Source organism: Phocoena sinus, chromosome 5, assembly GCF_008692025.1.
Source record: "Phocoena sinus isolate mPhoSin1 chromosome 5, mPhoSin1.pri, whole genome shotgun sequence".
NCBI lineage: Eukaryota > Metazoa > Chordata > Mammalia > Artiodactyla > Phocoenidae > Phocoena > Phocoena sinus.
In genome coordinates, this window is record NC_045767.1 from 135,645,546 (window position 1) to 135,661,802 (window position 16,257).

The window sequence follows — 16,257 nt, forward strand, 5'->3', positions numbered from 1 at the left end:
AATCCAAAATCCACAGATTAGGCCAGCGGAGTGCTGATACAAGTCAACACTGGGGTCTTGAGTCTGACATCTATAGGCAGACTGGAAACTCAAACAGATTTCTGTGTGGAAGCCTTAAGGTGGGATTCCTTCTTCCATGGGAAACCTCACTCTCAAATCTGAAGGCCTGCAACTGATTGCATGAGTCCCACTCACATTACGGGGGGTGATCTGTCTTACTTAAAGCTAACCAATTCAATTTACTTTTTAATTAATTTTTATTGGCGTATAGTTGCTTTACGATGCTGTGTTAGTTTCTGCTGTACAGCAAAGTGAATCAGTTGTACGTATACATATATCCCCTCTTTTTGAGATTTCCTTACCATTTAGATCACCACAGTGCATTAAGTAGAGTTCCCTGTGCTATACAGTAGGTTCTCATTGGTTATCCATTTTATACATAATAGTGTATATATATCAGTCATAATTTCCCAGTTCATCCCACTACCCCCCTTCCCCGCTAAGTATCCATACGTTTGTTCTCTACATCTGTGTCTCTATAAAGCCAACTAATTGTAAATGTTAATCACCTCCACAATACTTTCACAATGACATCCAGACTAGTTCTTTTTTTTATTATTTTATTCAAGTATAGTTGATTTACAATGTTGTATTAATTTCTGCTGTACAGCAAAGTGATTCAGTTATACATATATATATGTATTCTTTTTCATATTCTTTTCCATTATGGTTTATCACAGGACTCTGAATATAGTTCCCTGTGCTTTACAGTAGGACCTTGTTTATCCATTCTCTGTCAGACTAGTTCTTGACCAACAACTGAGCGACATAGCCTAGTCATAGCCAAGCTGACATAGGAAACAACCCACCACATCTTACTACCTCTATTAGTCAAGACTTTGATTAGCATTTTTATTCCCAATGTACTTACACATGGCAGGTAGTCGAGTAACATTTGTGAAATGAATTTAAGGAAAACTCCATTGCTTAGAGCCTTAGGCTATTCATTCTTTTATGCATTGCCTGAGTTTAAAGATGTGTACATCTAATTCCCTCCTCACCTCTCCTTACTTTACATTCCCACAAAACAGTGTTCTTCTTGTGAAAAATGTTTCATAGAATAATTGATCACTGAATTGTTTCAGGGTAAACATAACCTCATGGGTCTATTAATTCAAGATCACACGGTCAAAATATACTGTTCAAATGCCCAGTCTAAGATAGTTTGGAGTTCTATTATAGAAAAAAGAAAGCTAGTTCTTCTGGATTTTAGAAGATAAATCACTTGATTGTGAGTAGTGGAAATGAGTCTTTTCGAATCATTTTTTCCCCACAAAAAAGGATTAAACATAAAAATAATATTTTTCAAAGTCACTGTTGATATTAAGAGAATTGCAATTCCCAATACAACTCATTGGCTAGTAAAGTTTAGATAAAAACTGAAATATTTAGAATACAGAATCTTTGCTCAAATCTCTCAGAAGTTGCTGTTTGCTTGCTCTAAATAAAAATTCAATTTTGGTGCAATGTCAGATTACATTAGGTTTCAGCTTTTGGTAGTGAGTTGGTTGAAGATTCATAGAACATGCTTTTATTTATACTTTCATCTATCTTTTTTCCTTTTTTTGTGATGCAGCCTAACTAGACAGGATTCTTGCTCTATTTATCCTAGTTGTATACATGATTTCATCTTGTCAACTACAGTAAGTGTGTACTTCAAGCAAATAGGTTTCTATCCCAGGCTTATAACTTGAGAACTCAAACTGAAGTGGGTTTGGAAAAATGTTTCAATTATTAGGCTTTTGCAAGATTACCAGCTGTTTCACTCTTCTGGTTTTCAAGTATTCTGTCAACCTTATCCACAACTCTTTTAATCTTTAATGCTTTTTTACTTCACTTCCTTCTCTGTTCGCTTATTAAGATCCAGCTGCTGTTCTCCATACATACCATCATGTTATTTATTCTTTCGTGGGGACTAGAAGAACTTGAAAGAAAAATCACACAAATCTTATCATGCGTGGGTCTTAAGTATATAGATGTGTGTGTGTGTGTGTGTGTGTGTGTATTTTGGTTGGGGGGCAATGTTGCGTGGCTTGTGGGATTTTAGTGCCTCAGCCAGGGATCAAGCTTGCGCCCGTGGCAGTGAGAGCAGAGTCTTAACCACGGGAGCACCAGGGAAGTCCCACATGCACGGGTTTTATATTTTAGGATGCAAAGATTCTGTTATTGGTTTTAATGCAACTTAAATGATACTAACTCCAGAGGATCATAGTTTCTGCAGAAAGTCTGATGTGAATCACCTCTAAAATGTCTATTTTCTAGGCTTGGAATTTCCACATAAGAAAATTACCTAGACTTTATAAATGAATATGATTGGTACTCTATTAGAATGGAGGTTTTACATAGGAACAGGTTGTGTCCATAGTGTGCAGAATACTCAAGTATCAAGAAATTGAAACTGAGATTAGAAATGGGGAAGCAGCTCTCTCTGCTGTGTCCACACTTCTCTCTCTGCTGGCGTTCCCTCTTCTCAAGCAGTGCAGCCTTCAGGGCATTTATCCATTTCCTTGGTAATACTTCCAAACCCCCTTTTCAGCATCTCCTTCTGTGTCTAATCCAGTTACTACTTCTCCAAACTCTGTCCAGAAAAATAATTGTTAAAACACCAGCCGCTTTATATGATGCAGGCAATTCATGTCTCCATGAAGACATCAAGCAACCTTTTGAATTCAATACCACTGTATATTTCAGAAAGGTAATCGAAATTTTTCCCCACTTATTCTTTTCTCAGTGGGTCTCTATTCAAACATGGCTTAACTTACAAAGAGTTCTAGAATGATAAAAATTTAAGCTTTCATTACAATGATATCCTGCAAAGAGCTTCCTTTGCACTTACAATGATATCCTGCAAAGAGCTGCCTAAAGAGAGCAATGCAAACTACCTCTAACTATTCCTTAGAAGATTATGCTGTTGATTTTAAAAGAAATAAATTTATGAAATTGGTCTTTGAAGCCCTGGATTTAAAGGGGCCTTGTAATCTTTCATTAAAAATCACACTCTTCTGAAATTCTCACATTGCGCTTCTGTTACGCTTGAAGTAGGCAAGGCTAACGTTAGGGGGAGAGCAGCGGGGAGCGTGTAAATCATGCAACAGCATCTTAATGGAGTTGTATAGCATATTAATTGGATCAAGTAATCTTATCTAAGAAAGCATATTAGTTTTTAAGAGATTATTAATAAGAGCCCGCCAAGTTATTTGGTAAATGTGACCAGAATTATGTATGTCTCAAACAGTCTCTTGCCATCACATTTTTTATGTGAAATATAAGGATTCACTACACACACCTAGGAGCACATTTTTCTGTACTTGAGAAAGAAATGTACTTATAGTAATTTGGAATTTCAATAGAAACTTCTTAAGGGTAAAATTGAAGAGTTTAACATAAAAGTTATTCATACAGATATCTTGAAACTTAACACCATTTTACTTGAGACTTACAAAACTCACATAAATCTAGCTTCTGTGGCTCTTAAACTACAGTTTCTGGTCTAAGGTAATAGATTGGCATGTGGTAAAAATAAAATAATACAGAAGTAGTAGTTTCTTACTCTGTACCTTACTAGCCCCAGTCTGACTTCATGCAACCAATTACATTTAATCACTTTAAGTAATATGCTCAGGAATGGTATTTCTTGAATTATCAATATTAGGTATTTTCTAGTGACGTTCCTCTCTGAAGGATGTTAATTTCCAAATTTTCTTCTCTCTAAATATGTTGAAAAGTTACTGTAACAAGATTAATTGTAATTATCATATGGAGGGTTAGATTGATGATTTTAATGATTTATTTAAACCTTAGTCCTTATTTTTCTTTTCCTTTTCTTTCTTAAAATTTCTATTTAACTGATCTCTTGCTTGATTTCTCATTGCTTATATTTTATATTTCAACAATAGTTGTCAAAATTGTAATTTCATACTGAAAACTGTAATTTCATACTTGTCATTTCTTTAATATCTTTTTCGTATTTAGATAGGTCATTAATCTCAGTTTGAATAATGTGAGAGGCTGTGCAGGAAGGAAAACAATACAGTAAATTAATGGCTTTATTTTATTTTATTAAATGTTTGAATCACTAAATTTTTTTTGAAAATATTGCTAAATGTTTACAATGACAGTTTTGCATTTCTCCATATACTTTATCATATAATGATGTTACATGTTTTCTAAATTTCTTAAATCTATATTTAAAATACAACTATATAATAAAAATCCCAAGGAAAACAAAACTTAAACCTCAAAATTATTGTTCATCCCATTACTATTTAAGCTGCTAATTTTTGCCCATTAAAACTCCTTTTTTTCTCATATTTAAAAATCCACATACTAGTATCATTTTCATTTAAAAAGTCACTCTTTAATATATAACTTTCAGCATAGTTACTTGTGAATATAATTTTGCAAAATATCATCTTATGTCTGATAGTTTACTTTTGAAATTATTTAGAAAGCTGAAAGATGCAAATGAAAAATAGCATATCAGATTATATAATCTGCATACATAAAGGATTTACATTGAACTAAGTCACAGAGGCAGTTTTGGTGAATTCTTATTCAATATTGTCTTCACTTTATTACTCAAGAATATTTCTGAGCTGGATAGTGTGGCAGAACCCCTATCAGATTTGTCAGTGAAAAGAGACAAGAGAAAATGTAATTCTGCAGGCAATAGAATAAAGATATAGTTTTAAAGAAAAAGGACAAAGAAAATGTAAATTTGGTCTCTCTTCTTACCTATAAAGAAGATAGGCACAGGAGTAAATTATTTTTATGTAACATTTATTTCTAAAGGTTTACAAGATATTTTAAAATGGGTGTATTTTATGGTTTTTATATTAATTGATACAAACACAGCAAAATACCTATGTGTATAAATTATTTGGCCAGAATCCGCTCACTTCATACCTTTAAGAAAGAGAATATAAGGTCATTTTCAATAATAATAATTAACTAGTTAATGTCGTAAAGCAAGCTAAAATAATTTTTAAAGAATGTTGACCTGAAAAAGTGTAATGATTCTCAGTGTCGGCGTTCCTATGTGGAACAAATTACTGTGTGAATTACAATACAGTTTAAAAGTACGCGTATGCGTATAATTATCCTCTCTGGAGCCTTATAATTTTTGAAGATAAATCTACCACATTTCAGAATGTTTTTCAGTCCATAATAATCTTGAAAAAACGACTAAGCCTGCCTTCCACATAAGGCGCCCTCTGCTGGACAATATGGGGAGATGCAGAACTCCATCAAAATGACACTTTGCCATCTGCATTGTGAGATTATGTTGCATAGAAAAAAGTTCAATTCCTAAGTGATGTTACACTCTACTGAACAAATATAGAGAATGCAACAATCATAAAATTCCCTCAATTCATTCTTGTACGTCAACATTTTTAAAACAGTTACAAGACAAAATAAGCCATTCAGAGCAAGAGATTACATAATGTATTCTTAGAAAGGCAATTAATAAAACCTCTCTTGGTCCTCAACTAATGTCCCCAAAAAGAGAAATCTGTAAAATGTGCATTATCAAAACTCATGCATTTAAAGAAAGAAAGGGGAACTTACAGTTTCTGATATTCCATGTCATTCAGATTGTTTGACCCTTTTCCTTAAAAGTTTATCTTTGTTTCCTTTGTGTCCTACAGATATATACCAATAAGAAATCATTTAATTTACTTTATTTTAATATAAGAATTTCAAAGAATCAAGGAATAGAATCTACATGAAAGTCCTTTAAAGGTTTAATGACAGTTTGTTAATGTGGCTTATGGTCTCCCCAAACTAAACCTCAAGTTTTTACTTCAATCCTATCTTGTAGAAGTAATTTCTTTGCCTGCCTGATAATCTGTCTCATAGGTATTATTTATTTCAAAATCTGTATTTTCTTTGGTAATATGATCAGAACATAGAGAAGTGAAATCTATCAAAACAAAATTGCTTGCTTTTAAAATACATTTTATTTATTTATTTATTATTATTTTTTTGCAGTATTCACTTTATTTTATTATTATTTTTTAACATCTTTATTGGAGTAGAATTGCTTTACAATGGTGTGTTAGTTTCTGCTTTATAACACAGTGAATCAGCTCTACATATACATATATCCCCATATCTCCTCCCTTTTGCATCTCCCTCCCACCCCTCTAGGTGGCCACAAAACACCAAGCTGATCTCCCTGTGCTATGTGGCTGCTTCCCACTAGCTATCTGTTGTACATTTGGTAGTGTATATAAGTCCATGCCCCTCTCTCACTTCGTCCCAGCGTCCCCTTCCCCATGTCCTCAAGTCCATTCTCTACATCTGCATCTTTATTAGCATCCTGCCCATAGGTTCTTCATGACCATTTTCTTTTTTAGATTCCATATATATGTGTTAGCATACAGTATTTGTTTTTCTCTTTCTGACTTACTTCACTCTGTATGACAGACTCTAGGTCCATCCACCTCACTACAAATAACACAATTTCGTTTCTTTTTATGTCTGAATAATATTCCATTGTATATATGTGCCACATCTTCTTTATCCATTCATCTGTTGATGGACACTTAGGTTGTGTCCATGTCCTGGCTATTGTAAACAGAGCTGCAATGAATATTGTGGTACATGACTCATTTTAAATGAATCTATTTGGACTAGTTTACCTTGATGCTCCAATTGAAGAAGTGTCAAGGTAAATTAATCCAAACAGTCTTCTTAAAGTAGTCCTCTTAATTTTGACTATTAATCAGTAGCTGGAAAGGACCATTTAAGCAAATATTCTCTATTGTTACTTAAGGAAACTAGAGTACAGAACATATTTGAAAGAAGTAACCTCTATCTTTCCATGATATCCATCAGTTTTCATAGTGATGTCATAATTTTGATGAGCTTTTCAACATTTTAAGGAGAGGTTTACATACTAAAGTCCATTCTTTTTTTTTTTTTTTCTTCTTGTGTGGTCATTTAACTTCATGTGTTATCTGGTAAGAAAAGAAATTTTTAATAATAAATTTTCACCCTATCTAACCAACTTACCAATTGTGCTTTGTTAAATAAAGTTAGGAAGGAGCACCATTGCTCCTGTACAAATCAAATCTTCAACACGTTGGGAAATGAAATTAAACACAACTAATTCTTTAATTCCAACTATCTAAACTGCCCTTTAATTGAGTTGATCCTTCCTGAACCTTGCGGGTCCATATAATTTACGTTTCCTGATATTCCCCATATTTGTCTAATTTCTTTAGTGCTTAATGTTAGCTTTCAATTCAAAGGACATTTTGCCAAACTCTATTTACTTGTTCTTGGACCTAATGTGAAACCTGTGGTCTTGATATTTAACTTGTCTCACCATTATTCAAGTTTATGCCTTTTCCAAAAGTCATTAAGTCCCTGCCCCTGGATTCTCAGTGCCCACTGACACCTGGACCAACCCGCAGCCAGGATTCTGGCTCATTTACAAGAACCAGGAGAATCGACACACAGATCGTTCAGTCCTGCACTGGCGGAAGATGTAGAGTTCTTTCTTCTCTCATGTTTTGCAGACATTTGAAATTTAACGCTCTGCAAATTTATTTACTTTTAACTTGGTTATTCGCCTCACACCTCTCAAGGTGGCCATCATTAAAATGTCTACAAATAACAAATGCTGGCGGGAGTATGGAGAAAAGGGAACCTTCCTACACTATTGGTGGGAATGTAAATTGCTGCAGCCACTGTGGAGATCGGTATAGAAGCTCCTCAAAAAATTAAAAATGGAACTACCGTATGATCCAGCAATCCCACTTCTGGATATTTATCCAAAGAACATGAAAACACTAATTTGAAAAGATACATGAACCTCTGTGCTCATTGTAGCATTATTTACAATAGTTAAGATATGGAAGCAACCCAATTGCCCATCAACAGATGAATGGATAAAGAAGATGTGGTATATTTATATATTTTTTTATGATGGAATATTAGTCATAAAAAAGAATGAAATTATGCCATTTGCAACAACATGGGTGGACTTAATATAATATTTCTATAAACTGGTAATATATTTTCTGTTTAAGCAGAGTAGAAGTAATTCAGATAGCTTTGCTTTTTGTTTTTTTCTTTTATAGAAACCATGGACAAGTTCTAATTTAATCCTCTCAATTTCTAGATAAGGAAATGAGAAAAGACAAATAATTAGCTCAATATCATAGAACTGCCAAGTGATAAAGGGAAAAATAAGTTCTCCTGACCACATATGCAAGCATCATTCTGTATTTAAAGTAACTCTTTGAAATTCTTAAATATACACAGTGAACTTCCCTCTAAAACATTTTGGGAAATTGAAAAAAAAATATTTGATGAAAAATGTGTAGACTATTATAGTTTTCATGAAATATATCCCATAGTGAATTTTCTATAGGAAAATAACAGGTAACATTTATTGATCATTTGACCTTTTCAAACATGATTTCATTTAACAAACATAATAATCCTATGTGATTGGTGATATTGTACCAGTGACATAAACAAAGCTTAAAAGGAGTATTTACATGGCTAATATGAGTGTAAAACTGGATTACATCTAATTCTGGTTGACCTCAAAGCCTGTGTTTTTAATCTTTCTAATAATTTGCGGCTAAAGAGAAATCAGTCCTCAGTATATGATTGTATAGTGTTATCTGCTCCATTTTTGTTATAACACTGGAGGACATACATGCATTCTCCTTATGTTAAAAGAAAGGAAGAAAATCTCTTTACTGTGGTCTTTGTACCATTGATATCCTAGAATCAAAATCATACTATCTGACAGTTTTCTTATATAGGCCAAATTAAGGCAAATCAGCCCCTAAATTTCCATGGCCACCTATGCTTTGACTAATATGAACTAGTTTGTTTATGACATTTTCATAAATGAAATGGGAACTAGAATTAGATAAATTGAATATATCTAACTGTAGAAATAAGCAGTTGTATCACTTGGGTTATAAGCAGTGATCTCGACTAAAAATTGACGAAAGTAATTTAACCTCATTGCCTTTAAAAAAAAAATGGTCCAGTAAGGGAGATAACCATGGATGTTAAATTGTTTAACATGCTATTGTAAGATCTAGGGTTTTTTTATATTGCAAAGCAAGATTAAAAGAATACATTATATCTAGTGTATTGACAAATAGCTCAACCTTGTATATATATATGTATATATATATTCATGATTATAAAAAAAATCCTGGAAATCGTAATCTAAACATTCCAGTTCAGTACAAAGAACCCTTGTTTCATTTCTTTGATTCATGATAAACTGAACATTGCATTTATTAAAGTGAACACTATTTTGTCAAGTGTTTCATTCCCTTTTCTATTTATCTCAGTAGACTCAGATTGCAACAGTTTTGGATATATATGTATTTTAAAGCTATTTAAAAGAGAAAGAGAGAACTAGAAAAGAAAAGAAAGCTCAAAATCAGAGCTTCTTAAAACATTTGTGGAAAAGAACCCTCCAGGCACGCCTGACACACCCAAGCTTGTCTAAACCCTATTAAAGGAGATGGGTCCGCCGATCATGCTTATGGATATTATGTCAATGGCAAATTGTTAGAAAAGATTCTAAATGGTTATTTTCCATTTCTGTACTATTCTCAGCTTGGTAAGGAACGATATGCCAACAGGCAGCTATCCACAGACTATATTTTGAAGATGTTCTAGAATTCGGTTTCTCAATGATTCTGGATGACATGGAATAGTGTTTAACAACATGTTTGAGAAATACACACTTTTTGATCCCCTCTCCTTTTTTTTTCTATGATAAGTGACATTTAAACTTGTATTTACTGAGGAAATATTGTACCTTCCCCAGTATGTCTGTAAAATGTAGAAATACAGGAATAGCAAAGGCTAACATTTTAGGCAGGGATGATAATACCTGATTAAAGGCCAAGTTATGTGGCACCAAATATAAATGCTACAAAAATTCAGACAAGAAGAAAATTAGTAAGACCCACAGTAATTAGGATGAGCCATATAGCTGTTGGAAACACGGCTACCAAATGTAGATTAAAAAGAATTTGATTAATAAAATGTGTGATGTGTTCTTTAGTTGCTGTGGAAAATCATTGGTTTTTTAGTAAGATTTTTATGAGAACACTCTAGCTGGAGAACAAGCCATTTGTTGGAGAACAACAAAGAATACAGTTACACATTTTGAGTAAGGTTTATTTATTATTTTTTCCTTTTTGCAAAAGTTCACTTTCCTCCCAATTCTCAATTACTTCCAAGAAAGCGGACTCTTCTGCCAGTCTTAGGAACCTGATAGGTAGAGAAGCAGTAAAGTTAAACAATGAGAACTACTGAAAGCAATTTATTTTCAATAGTTAATGACCTGATCCCAATCAGTGAGAGAACCAGGTCGACAATACGTCTAGGAGTTTTCAAATTTAATGATATGTTTACATATTTATCAAACATCAAACCCTCTCTCTCTCCACCTTTAATGCAACATTCGTTCGCAATAGTTCACTCTGTATCTAGGAGCATCTGTATACTATCCTTGGGTGAACCCATAATGTGGTACCCAAATTGGGTGTGTACATCTTAGGTCACCTGATTTGTTATATACTTATTTCTGCACTTAGCGCTGCAGTGAACCTAGGGGTGCGTATATCTTTTCAAATTAATGTAATTTTTGTTTCCTTCAGAAAAATACCCAGAAGTGGAATTCCTAGATTGTATGGTAGTTCTATTTTTAATTTTCTGAGGAAGCTTCATAAGGTTTTCCATAGTGGCTGCATCAACTTACAATTCCACCAGCGGCACATGAGGGTTCTCTTTTTTTCCACATACTAGCCAATAGTTTTTGCTGTCTTTTTGAAGATAGCCATTCTGGCAGGTGTAATTTGATGGCTCATTGTAGTTTTAATTTGCACTTGCCTGATGATTAGTGATGTTGAGCATCTTTGCATGTGTCTGTTGGCCATCTGTGTGTTTTCAAAATGCCTATTCATGTCCTTTGCCCACTTCTTAATTGAGTTGTTTGCTTTTTTGATATTGAGATAGACAGTATTTAAATGAATGGGTGTAGATGTGTTCCAATAAACCTTTATTTATGGAAATCTGAATACCAGATAATGTTTACACATCACAACATAGTACTCTTCTTTTGATTTTTTTTCAACTGTTAAAAAATACCAGAAAGTGTTCTTAGTTCCTAGGCCATTTACCAAAATAGGCAGTGCGCTGAATTTGGCCTGGGGTCATGGTTTGCTGCTCCTCGCCTTACAAGAATGAAAAAACATTCCAGGAAGAATCAAGAGTCTGAAATAGCTAAGTATGGCAGAAATTATAAGCAACTTGAGAGCAGGCATTCACACATATTCATGTTTTTATTTCCAAACAGAGCTTTGCATGATATCTTTCACATAGTAAGTGTTCAATAAATGTTCCCCAGCAATAACCGAAGAGCAGTGATCGCAAATTCTAAAGCTCTTTGTGACTCTTCAAGAACTCTCTTTTGGAAGAGACAGGATCTGGAAAGCAAGTTTGAAGTTTGAGCAATTTAGAGTGAAAGGTCAAGAAATGGAATTAAGGTTCTTGACAGCTTGTTTAAAGTCTAAAGAAAATTAGATGGATTACTGAAAGGGAAAGCAGGTGAATCCAAATAATGTTTACTTAAATTACAGGGGCATGTGCATGTTCCAACACACCTGGAGACATAGCTAAAGTTATAATTAAAATGTAGGCAGATTCTGTCTTCAGGCAAAAGATGGTGGACAAACCATGATCAGAGAGAAGGATGCAAGGAAGGAATAAGGACAGAAACTTGTTGAGTTGGATGCAAGGTAAACAGATGTGCTTGGGACAAATTCATTCATCCTCACCATGAAAGACACAGAGGTAGACTATGAAGAAAGGGAGGAAAGAAAGATGGGAGATTGGAGATTTAAGGGAAAAGGTTTTTTAATTGGTCATCAATACAATATATGAAAATGATCAAGTCCTATAGAAGATGAGTATGTATATCCATCTACTCGAGCTATAACTTGTGGTTAGCAAATCAGGACGCATCAACACTATTTTAATTGCTAAATCAAAATTTCCATCATCACTAGTGATACATCTTATATCCCTTTAAAATTTTGGAAGAAGATAATACATAAATAGGAACTGCATAATGAAATATGGAAGTAACCCAAAGGGAAATAGATAAATTCTAATTATGAGCTAGAATTGTCTTTTTATTATTGACTCGTCTTCATTAGCTCTAAAATCCTATTAATCCTTTAACTCTCAAAGGCAGTATACATTTCTATAAAAATGATTGAGTGATACTCTTTGATATAATTTCTGACAATTTTCCTCATCAGTACGTATTATCTTAATCTTCTTTTGCATCTCTTGTATATTTTAGTTTCCTTTTATCACTGAGTGCCTAATGCATGTGAAAAATATTCCCCTACTCTTCCTATCCACAGAAATAAATACTAATCTATGTAATCTGAAAACAGAGGAGTGCTATTGTAAAATGGGACCGAATAGACTATAATCAGCAATAATGGCATGAAGCAAAGCAAAGAAAATTCAGGGTGACTGTCAGGAAACTTTTAATGGCTTTGTAAACGTGATTGTGAGTCTGGTCAGGGCCATCTTATAGGGACAGCGTACAAATAGGAAATAATTCCCAGCAGAGCAGTTTATTTTACTGTTGACTAGTTTTGTAGCAAACAAAGGGGTGGAAATTTCTCCTGGTTCAGCTGTTTTTTGACTGACAGTTTAGTGTCAGGTTACTCACACTTTCTGTTATTTTGACAGGTTTTGTTGGGAGCTTTTACACAACGGCAAAGAATTTGTAAACAATTTTCCTATATTCAGATCCTTTTGTCAACCTTAGGTCCCACTTTTTCCCACCTTTTCATGCCTCTCAAGTACTTATGTTAGGTAGAGTTTGAGTCTCCTGAAATAGGTTCTTGTCAAAGATGTTCAAGATATTGGGTTGGCCGAAAAGTGCCTTTGGTTTTTAAGTAAAAATAAAAGACACCATTTTTCATTTTCACCAAGAACTTTATTGAACAACGTATTCAGCCTTTTGTTCCACTACCTTCTGCCATTTTTCAGGCAACTTCATAATTCCATCTTCCCAGAACTTTTTATCTTTTTGAGCAGAGAACTGTTGTAGGTGCTTTTTACAGTCTTCCAGGGAATTGAAATCTTTTCCATTAAGAGAATTTTGTAAAAAATGAAATAAGTGGAAATCCAAAGGTGCAATGCCTGGTGAATACGGCAGATGAAGCAGAACTTCCCAGCCAACCTGTAACAGTTTTTGCCTCGTCATCAAAGAAACATCAGGTCTTGTGTTATCCTGATGGAAGATTATGCATTTTCTGCTGACTAATTCTGGATGCTTTTCATCGAGTGCTGCTTTCAATTGGTCTAACTGGGAGCAGTACTTGTTGCAATTAATCGTTTGGTTTTTTGGAAGGAGCTCATAATAGAGGACTTCCTTCCAATACCACCATATACACAACATCACCTTCTTTGGATGAAGAGCAGCCTTTGGTGTGGTTGGTGGTGGTTCATTCATTTCACTTGCCCCAAGATCTCTTCCATTCCACATTATTGTAGAGTATCCACTTTTCATTGCCAGTCAAAATTGTTTTAAAAACGGAACGTTTTCATTACGTTTCAGCAGAGAATCACATGAGGAAATACAATCAAGAAGGTTTTTTTTGCTTAACTTACGTGGAAACCAAACATCAAAGCAATTCACATAACCAAGTTGGTGCAAATGATTTTTAACACTTGATTTGGATATTTTGAGTATGTCGGCTATCTCCCAAATGGTATAACGTTGATTGTTCTCAGTTATCTCAATTTGATCACTATCAACTTCAACTGGTCTACCTACCTGTGGAGCGTCATCCAGCAAGAAATCTCCAGCATGAAACTTCACAAATCACTTCTGACACGTTCGATCAGTCACAGCACCTTCTCCATACACTGCACAAATCTTTTTTTTTTGGTTGCGTTTTTACCTTTCTTGAAATAATAAAGCATGATATACCAAGAATGTTGCTTTTTTTCTTCCATCTTCAATATTAAAATGGCTCCACACAAGTTCGCCAATTTTGATAATATTTTTAAATGCACACTGATATAACAGCTGTCACAGTGCAATCTCACAAAATTGTTTTGAATGAAGTTAAAGACAACTAAGTGCTACTAGAGGCATCTTGAGGAAAAAACTGAACGAACCTTTTGACCAACCCAATACTTCTGAAGAAAAATGGTGTAGAAAATAATGTTTCAGTGAATTGATGAATGAAGGTACAACCCGGTACTGTGTTCTGGGCATGTGCTGAGGACAGATTTCTGCCACCAGGTTTGTGTTGCCTGCTGACGAGTGCCATGGACACCACTGGTGGTCATCTCAGTATTATTGTGGTGCATTCTATGAAATGCAGTTCATTCATACTCCCCAGAACTATCGGAAATATACACGTGATGTTTAGTTTTGAGGTTTTTTGCTTATGTCCTGGAAGCCTGTCACACTTGTACTGTTCAGAGAACACTACAATTCCCTGGTGTTATATGTCCCTGATATTTTAGTGAACCTGGGAATTCTGGACTGGATCTTTTTTTTTTTTTTTTTTTTGCGGTACGCGGGCCTCTCCCGTTGCGGAGCACAGGCTCCGGACGCGCAGGCTCAGCGGCCATGGCTCACGGGCCCAGCCGCTCCGCGGCATGTGGGATCTTCCCGGACCGGGGCACGAACCCGTGTCCCCTGCATCGGCAGGCGGACTCTCAACCACTGCGCCACCAGGGAAGCCCTGGACTGGAACTTAAAAATGAGTGGATTCTCCAGGTCCTCCGGAATTAGATCTGAAGTTTGGCGGGGGGAAAACCCCAGCAAGCTACACACTAAGCTTCTCATTCCAAAGTGTTCTGGGTTTTGCATTATTTTGCAAGTTTTATGCAAGCAAGAAAAAACATCTACTGTGGTTGTGCTGCCTCAGAAGAGTTATTGTGGTAGTCATTTTAGTCACTAAAAGACAGATGTGGTTTATGTGCTGTCAGTATTATCTTCTCATTGAAAGAAATGCTTAGGTGGTGTTGACCATGAAAATTTTGTTGATTTTGTTTTATGATTATTAAATATATATGGTAGATGGTATATCTCCTGAAAAATAAATGTTTTGGTTTGAATTAGAGGTTAAAGAGAGTATTCTAATTGAGCTCATGAGTTACTAACTGGAATATACAAATCAATGAATTAGACATGATAATCAGTGATCAGGCGTAAACCATAAAACAAGTGACATATTTGGAATCAGTGTTTATCATTATGTAAGTAAGTGTTTATCTTTATACATATATTTCATGTACAGTTCAAGAAATCTCTCTTCTCAGTGGTTTTTCTAACTACAAATAAATTGTGAGAATCACAAAACCAACAGACCAGTGAATAAAAGAAAAACCTGAAACAAAAATAACAAGCTAAATGACATTTCTTCTAATCACCATGTGTCTGCCCATACAAATCAGAAAGGCTTACGTATCCCTTCAACATTCACTTACTGAATGTTGGAAGGAAGAAATAGAAGATAATTTTTGCCTCCTTTATGACCATATAGCACAAACTACACAATATTAACCAGAAGGTAGTTCTAGGGTAAAGGAGAAGAATGAAAAGGGCTTAGGCAGCTTAAAGGACTTTATAAAATTTGACCTTGATTCCAAATTGAAAATAAAATAACCATTTCGAGTAATTACCTTATTATCATTTTTCTAAGTTTCTGGTTCTCCACAAAGTAGAAGACTCTTTCAGTCTTGTGTAGTGGATTTGGTAGCTTTTAAAAAGCCCATGAATATGCTATGAGGGCAGCTCTTGAGGTTTTGAGAAGCTCTAAATATACTTTAGTGTGGCATATAATGTCTGGTAAAGAAGTTTGAGATTGGGGGGATTTGGGAGGAAACATTCGATTTATTATGTACTTCTGCAGTTACTGAGCTAAGAATAGTGACAAATGAAAAGACTATATGTTACTATAAATAAGCATTCAAAGGCTTAATAAAATATATTTTAAGGGGTATTTCACATTGATTCCTATACAAATTTAATGAATTTAAATATGCACTATATACTGTTCTATTTGATTTAACTCTTTATATATTTATATATTTGACATAAATCTAAATATATAAATATGTAACATGAATACATATTTAACATATATATATATATAT

At 34.4% G+C, this 16,257-nt stretch overlaps 1 protein-coding gene across 3 annotated transcripts in view; it reads left to right on the plus strand.

The window, feature by feature from the left end:
- Positions 1-16,257, plus strand: part of FSTL5 (follistatin like 5) — a 728,230-nt gene that overhangs the window by 645,639 nt on the left and 66,334 nt on the right. The window lies entirely within an intron of this gene.